This window comes from Idiotropiscis lumnitzeri, unplaced genomic scaffold (assembly GCF_059441095.1).
Source record: "Idiotropiscis lumnitzeri isolate Australia: NSW breed Sydney's pygmy pipehorse unplaced genomic scaffold, RoL_Ilum_1.0 HiC_scaffold_350, whole genome shotgun sequence".
NCBI classification, from domain to species: Eukaryota; Metazoa; Chordata; class Actinopteri; order Syngnathiformes; family Syngnathidae; genus Idiotropiscis; species Idiotropiscis lumnitzeri.
In genome coordinates, this window is record NW_028283888.1 from 1 (window position 1) to 7,500 (window position 7,500).

Genomic DNA, 7,500 nt, shown 5'->3' on the forward strand with positions numbered 1-7,500 from the left:
AACATGCTTTTTCGGGAAGGACCGCTCGGCTGACGCGGGCCTGGGCTCCCGCACCCCTCTCGTGGCGGGGCACCCGCGAGCGCGGCGGAACTCCCGTGTAGGACATCTCTGGGCCCGTGTGGCCGACGGGCACGCGACAGGGTCGTCTCGGTCTCGCGACGAAAGCGGTTTCGCGCTGGTTGGTGCGCTAGAGGTCGATCCGCAGGCCGAAGGAACCGTCCACCCGAACACCCCGGCGCGAGGCCGGGGCCGGCAGGGGCCCTCCGATGGCGGGTCATGCTTGCCAATCGGTCAGTGGTTGGTGTGGTGCAGTACATGTCAGGGTGTGGGTGCGAGATGGGCCGGGAGGACCGCTCCTCCTGCGTCGGACCCCGAGTCATAGGAAGTGCCGTTTTGTCACAACCCCAGGGGTGGGGTGGGTAACGGTAGGGAAGTGCCGGCCAACGCGCAGAGGTCGACCCGCAGGCCGAAGGAACCGTCCACCCGAACACCCCGGCGCGAGGCCGGGGCCGGCAGGGGCCCTCCGATGGCGGGTCATGATTGCCAATCGGTCAGTGGTTATGTGTGTGCTGCGGTGCCGGCCAACGCTCAGAGGTCGACCCGCAGGCCGAAGGAACCGTCCACCCGAACACCCCGGCGCGAGGCCGGGGCCGGCAGGGGCCCTCCGATGGCGGGTCATGATTGCCAATCGGTCAGTGGTTGTGTGTGTGCTGCGGTGCCGGCCAACGCTCAGAGGTCGACCCGCAGGCCGAAGGAACCGTCCACCCGAACACCCCGGCGCGAGGCCGGGGCCGGCAGGGGCCCTCCGATGGCGGGTCATGATTGCCAATCGGTCAGTGGTTATGTGTGTGCTGCGGTGCTGCGGTGCCGGCCAACGCTCAGAGGTCGACCCGCAGGCCGAAGGAACCGTCCACCCGAACACCCCGGCGCGAGGCCGGGGCCGGCAGGGGCCCTCCGATGGCGGGTCATGATTGCCAATCGGTCAGTGGTTGTGTGTGTTGCGGTGGGGCCGGGAGGACCGCTCCTCCTGCGTCGGTCCCCGGGTCATGGGAAGTGCCGTGTGGCGGTGGTGGGGCCGGGAGGACCGCTCCTCCTGCGTCGGACCCGAGTCATAGGAAGTGCCGTGTGGCGGGGCCGGGAGGACCGCTCCTCCTGCGTCGGACCCGAGTCATAGGAAGTGCCGTGTGGCGGGGCCGGGAGGACCGCTCCTCCTGCGTCGGACCCGAGTCATAGGAAGTGCCGTGTGGCGGGGCCGGGAGGACCGCTCCTCCTGCGTCGGACCCGAGTCATAGGAAGTGCCGTGTTGCGCTGGTGGGGCCGTGCCCGCCAACAGCCTTCAGTGGTCGGATACCACGTTTGCAAGCTCCCCGCTGGAATGGGGACTTAGAAGAAATGAGGGGAAAATTCCCCCGGAGCTCCGTGCCTGAGGGCGGGCTGTGAGCCGCGCCGCGTCCGCCAACAGCCTTCCATGGTCGGACACCATTGTTCGCAAGTTGCCCGCTGGAATGGGCACATAGAAGAAATTTCGAGGATAACATCCACCAGAGCGCCAGGGCGGCCGTTATTGCAGTATGCGTCCGCCTGGCAGCTCTCTTCCGCGGGAACCATTGGGCAATTTCTTTCACGGAGGTGGACATAGAAGAATTTTTGTTTCTAAAAACGTGGTTCCTAAAAATGTGCCCCAGGTGTTTTGGAAAACCCGGGTAAACCTGGGAAGTAGGCAAATGACCCTCTGACTAGGGGTAAAAACGTTTGCCTACTGCAGCGCCCCTAATGCAATTCGGCGGAACTGCAACGCCCCTGGTCGCCTAAACGCTACCCCTGGTCGCCTAAACCTCACCCCTGGTCGCCTAAACCTCACCCCTGGTCGCCTAAAAGTCACCCCTGGTCGCCTAAATTGTCAACCCCTGGTCACCTAAATTGTCAACCCCTGGTCGCCTAAAGGGGACTTAGAAGAAATGAGGGGGCAAATTCCCCCGGAGCTCCGTGCCTGAGGGCGGGCTGTGAGCCGCGCCGCGTCCGCCAACAGCCTTCAGTGGTCGGATACAATGTTTGAAAGGTCCCCGCTGGAAAGGGGACTTAGAAGAAATGAGGCAAATTTCCCCGGAGCTCCGTGCCTGAGGGCGGGCTGTGAGCCGCGCCGCGTCCGCCAACAGCCTTCAGTGGTCGGATACAATGTTTGAAAGGTCCCCGCTGGAAAGGGGACTTAGAAGAAATGAGGCAAATTTCCCCGGAGCTCCGTGCCTGAGTGCGGGCTGTGAGCCGCGCCGCGCCCGCCAACAGCCTTCAGTGGTCGGATACAATGTTTGAAAGTTCCCCGCTGGAAAGGGGACTTAGAAGAAATGAGGCAAATTTCCCCGGAGCTCCGTGCCTGAGGGCGGGCTGTGAGCCGCGCCGCGTCCGCCAACAGCCTTCAGTGGTCGGATACAATGTTTGAAAGGTCCCCGCTGGAAAGGGGACTTAGAAGAAATGAGGCAAATTTCCCCGGAGCTCCGTGCCTGAGTGCGGGCTGTGAGCCGCGCCGCGCCCGCCAACAGCCTTCAGTGGTCGGATACAATGTTTGAAAGTTCCCCGCTGGAAAGGGGACTTAGAAGAAATGAGGCAAATTTCCCCGGAGCTCCGTGCCTGAGGGCGGGCTGTGAGCCGCGCCGCGTCCGCCAACAGCCTTCAGTGGTCGGATACAATGTTTGAAAGGTCCCCGCTGGAAAGGGGACTTAGAAGAAATGAGGCAAATTTCCCCGGAGCTCCGTGCCTGAGGGCGGGCTGTGAGCCGCGCCGCGCCCGCCAACAGCCTTCAGTGGTCGGATACAATGTTTCAAAGTTCCCCGCTGGAAAGGGGACTTAGAAGAAATGAGGCAAATTCACCCGGAGCTCCGTGCCCGAGGGCCGGCTATGAGCCGCGCCGTGCCCGCCAACAGCCTTCCACGGTCGGATACAATGTTTCAAAGTTCCCCGCTGGAAAGGGGACTTAGAAGAAATGAGGCAAATTCACCCGGAGCTCCGTGCCCGAGGGCCGGCTATGAGCCGCGCCGTGCCCGCCAACAGCCTTCAGTGGTCGGATACAATGTTTCAAAGTTCCCCGCTGGAAAGGGGACTTAGAAGAAATGAGGCAAATTCCCCCGGAGCTCCGTGCTCGAGGGCCGGCTATGAGCCGCGCCGTGCCCGCCAACAGCCTTCCTTTGGTCGGATACAATGTTTCAAAGTTCCCCGCTGGAAAGGGGACTTAGAAGAAATGAGGCAAATTCCCCCGGAGCTCCGTGCTCGAGGGCCGGCTATGAGCCGCGCCGTGCCCGCCAACAGCCTTCCTTTGGTCGGATACAATGTTTCAAAGTTCCCCGCTGGAAAGGGGACTTAGAAGAAATGAGGCAAATTCCCCCGGAGCTCCGTGCTCGAGGGCCGGCTATGAGCCGCGCCGTGCCCGCCAACAGCCTTCCTTTGGTCGGATACAATGTTTCAAAGTTCCCCGCTGGAAAGGGGACTTAGAAGAATTGAGCAAATTTCACCGGAGCTCCGTGCCTGAGGGCGGGCTGTGAGCCGCGCCGCGCCCGCCAACAGCCTTCCTTTGGTCGGATACAATGTTTGAAAGTTCCCCGCTGGAAAGGGGACTTAGAAGAAATGAGGCAAATTTCCCCGGAGCTCCGTGCCTGATGGCGGGCTGTGAGCCGCGCCGCGCCCGCCAACAGCCTTCAGTGGTCGGATACAATGTTTGAAAGTTCCCCGCTGGAAAGGGGACTTAGAAGAATTGAGTAAAATTCACCCGGAGCTCCGTGCCCGAGGGCCGGCTATGAGCCGCGCCGCGCCCGCCAACAGCCTTCCTTTGGTCGGATACAATGTTTCAAAGTTCCCCGCTGGAAAGGGGACTTAGAAGAAATTTGTGAAAATTCACCCGGAGCTCCGTGCCTGAGGGCCGGCTATGAGCCGCGCCGTGCCCGCCAACAGCCTTCCACGGTCGGATACAATGTTTCAAAGTTCCCCGCTGGAAAGGGGACTTAGAAGAAATTTGTGAAAATTCACCCGGAGCTCCGTGCCCGAGGGCCGGCTATGAGCCCCGCCGTGCCCGCCAACAGCCTTCCACGGTCGGATACAATGTTTCAAAGTTCCCCGCTGGAAAGGGGACTTAGAAGAAATTTGTGAAAATTCACCCGGAGCTCCGTGCCTGAGGGCCGGCTATGAGCCGCGCCGTGCCCGCCAACAGCCTTCCTTTGGTCGGATACAATGTTTCAAAGTTCCCCGCTGGAAAGGGGACTTAGAAGAAATTTGTAAAATTCACCCGGAGCTCCGTGCCCGAGGGCCGGCTATGAGCCCCGCCGTGCCCGCCAACAGCCTTCCACGGTCGGATACAATGTTTCAAAGTTCCCCGCTGGAAAGGGGACTTAGAAGAAATTTGTAAAATTCACCCGGAGCTCCGTGCCTGAGGGCCGGCTATGAGCCGCGCCGTGCCCGCCAACAGCCTTCCACGGTCGGATACAATGTTTCAAAGTTCCCCGCTGGAAAGGGGACTTAGAAGAAATTTGTGAAAATTCACCCGGAGCTCCGTGCCCGAGGGCCGGCTATGAGCCGCGCCGTGCCCGCCAACAGCCTTCCACGGTCGGATACAATGTTTCAAAGTTCCCCGCTGGAAAGGGGACTTAGAAGAAATTTGTGAAAATTCACCCGGAGCTCCGTGCCTGAGGGCCGGCTATGAGCCGCGCCGTGCCCGCCAACAGCCTTCCACGGTCGGATACAATGTTTCAAAGTTCCCCGCTGGAAAGGGGACTTAGAAGAAATTTGTGAAAATTCACCCGGAGCTCCGTGCCTGAGGGCCGGCTATGAGCCGCGCCGTGCCCGCCAACAGCCTTCCACGGTCGGATACAATGTTTCAAAGTTCCCCGCTGGAAAGGGGACTTAGAAGAAATTTGTGAAAATTCACCCGGAGCTCCGTGCCTGAGGGCCGGCTATGAGCCGCGCCGTGCCCGCCAACAGCCTTCCACGGTCGGATACAATGTTTCAAAGTTCCCCGCTGGAAAGGGGACTTAGAAGAAATTTGTAAAATTCACCCGGAGCTCCGTGCCCGAGGGCCGGCTATGAGCCGCGCCGTGCCCGCCAACAGCCTTCCACGGTCGGATACAATGTTTCATAGTTCCCCGCTGGAAAGGGGACTTAGAAGAAATTTGTGAAAATTCACCCGGAGCTCCGTGCCCGAGGGCCGGCTATGAGCCGCGCCGTGCCCGCCAACAGCCTTCCACGGTCGGATACAATGTTTCAAAGTTCCCCGCTGGAAAGGGGACTTAGAAGAAATTAGGCAACTTTCCCCGGAGCTCCATGCCTGAGTGCGGGCTGTTTGCCGCGCCGTGCCCGCCAACAGCCTTCAGTGGTCGGATACAATGTTTCAAAGTTCCCCGCTGGAAAGGGGACTTAGAAGAAATTATGAATATTTTTGTTTCTAAAAACGTGATCCCTGAAAATGTGCCCCAGGTGTTTTGGAAAACCCGGGTAAACCTGGGAAGTAGGCAAATGACCCTCTGACTAGGGGGGAAGAACGTTTGCCTACTGCAGCGCCCCTAATGCAATTCGGCGGAACTGCAACGCCCCTGGTCGCCTAAACGCTACCCCTGGTCGCCTAAAAGCTACCCCTGGTCGCCTAAAAGCTACCCCTGGTCGCCTAAAAGCTACCCCTGGTCGCCTAAACGCTACCCCTGGTCGCCTAAACGCTACCCCTGGTCGCCTAAACGCTTCCCCTGGTCACCTAAACGCTACCCCTGGTCGCCTAAACGCTACCCCTGGTCGCCTAACTGACCCCTCGTGTGTGGGGATCAACGTTTGCCTACTAGGGCGTCCTCCGGCGGCCTCTCGGCAGTACTGCAGGCCCATTTTAGCCGAGCCCATTGAAATGAATGGGGGAATTTTATACGTTTTTGCCTTTTTTTTCCCCCTCGTTCTTTTTGTATTTATTCATTTATTTCAACTTTTACCGACTCAACCGCCCTCCGGCGTGCCCTCGGCGGTCCCGCAAGCCCAATTCGGCCGAGCCCATTGAAATGAATGGGGGAATTTTATACGTTTTTGCCTTTTTTTTCCCCCCCTCGTCCTTTTTGTATTTATTCATTTATTTCAACTTTTACCGACTCAACCGCCCTCCGGCGTGCCCTCGGCGGTCCCGCAAGCCCAATTCGGCCGAGCCCATTGAAATGAATGGGGGAATTTTATACGTTTTTGCCTTTTTTTTCCCCCCCCTCGTCCTTTTTGTATTTATTCATTTATTTCAACTTTTACCGACTCAACCGCCCTCCGGCGTGCCCTCGGCGGTCCCGCAAGCCCAATTCGGCCGAGCCCATTGAAATGAATGGGGGAATTTTATACGTTTTTGCCTTTTTTTTCCCCCCCTCGTCCTTTTTGTATTTATTTACTTATTTCAACCTTTACCGACTTAGGGGCCGCTTTGCACCGCCTGTGCCCGGGGAAGGTGCTCCTATTCGGGCCAAGTGTGACACACGCCCGCCCTCCTCCTCCGGAGCTTCCATTAGGGTAGACTTAGGGGCCGCTTGGCACCGCCTGTGCCCGGGGAAGGTGCTCATATTCGGCTTCACTGTCAGGCAGCATGCACTCCTCCTCCGGAGCTTCCATTTGGGCAAACTTAGGGGCCGCTTGGCACCGCCCGTGCCCGGGGAAGGTGCTCCTATTCGGGCCAAGTGTGACACACGCCCGCACTCCTCCTCCGGAGCTTCCATTTGGGCAAACTTAGGGGCCGCTTGGCACCGCCTGTGCCCGGGGAAGGTGCTCATATTCGGCTTCACTGTCACACAGCATGCACTCCTCCTCCGGAGCTTCCATAAGGGCAAACTTAGGGGCCGCTTGGCACCGCCTGTGCCCGGGGAAGGTGCTCATATTCGGCTTCACTGTCACACAGCGTGCACTCCTCCTCCGGAGCTTCCATAAGGGCAAACTTAGGGGCCGCTTGGCACCGCCTGTGCCCGGGGAAGGTGCTCATATTCGGCTTCACTGTCACACAGCGTGCACTCCTCCTCCGGAGCTTCCATTTGGGCAAACTTAGGGGCCGCTTGGCACCGTCTGTGCCCGGGGAAGGTGCTCATATTCGGGCCAAGTGTGACACACGCCCGCACTCCTCCTCCGGAGCTTCCATGAGGGTAGACTTAGGGGCCGCTTGGCACCGCCTGTGCCCGGGGAAGGTGCTCATAGTCGGCTTCACTGTCAGGCAGCATGCACTCCTCCTCCGGAGCTTCCATTTGGGCAAACTTAGGGGCCGCTTGGCACCGTCTGTGCCCGGGGAAGGTGCTCATATTCGGGCCAAGTGTGACACACGCCCGCACTCCTCCTCCGGAGCTTCCATTTGGGCAAACTTAGGGGCCGCTTGGCACCGCCTGTGCCCGGGGAAGGTGCTCATATTCGGGCCAAGTGTGACACACGCCCGCACTCCTCCTCCGGAGCTTCCATTTGGGCAAACTTAGGGGCCGCTTGGCACCGCCTGTGCCCGGGGAAGGTGCTCATATTCGGGCCAAGTGT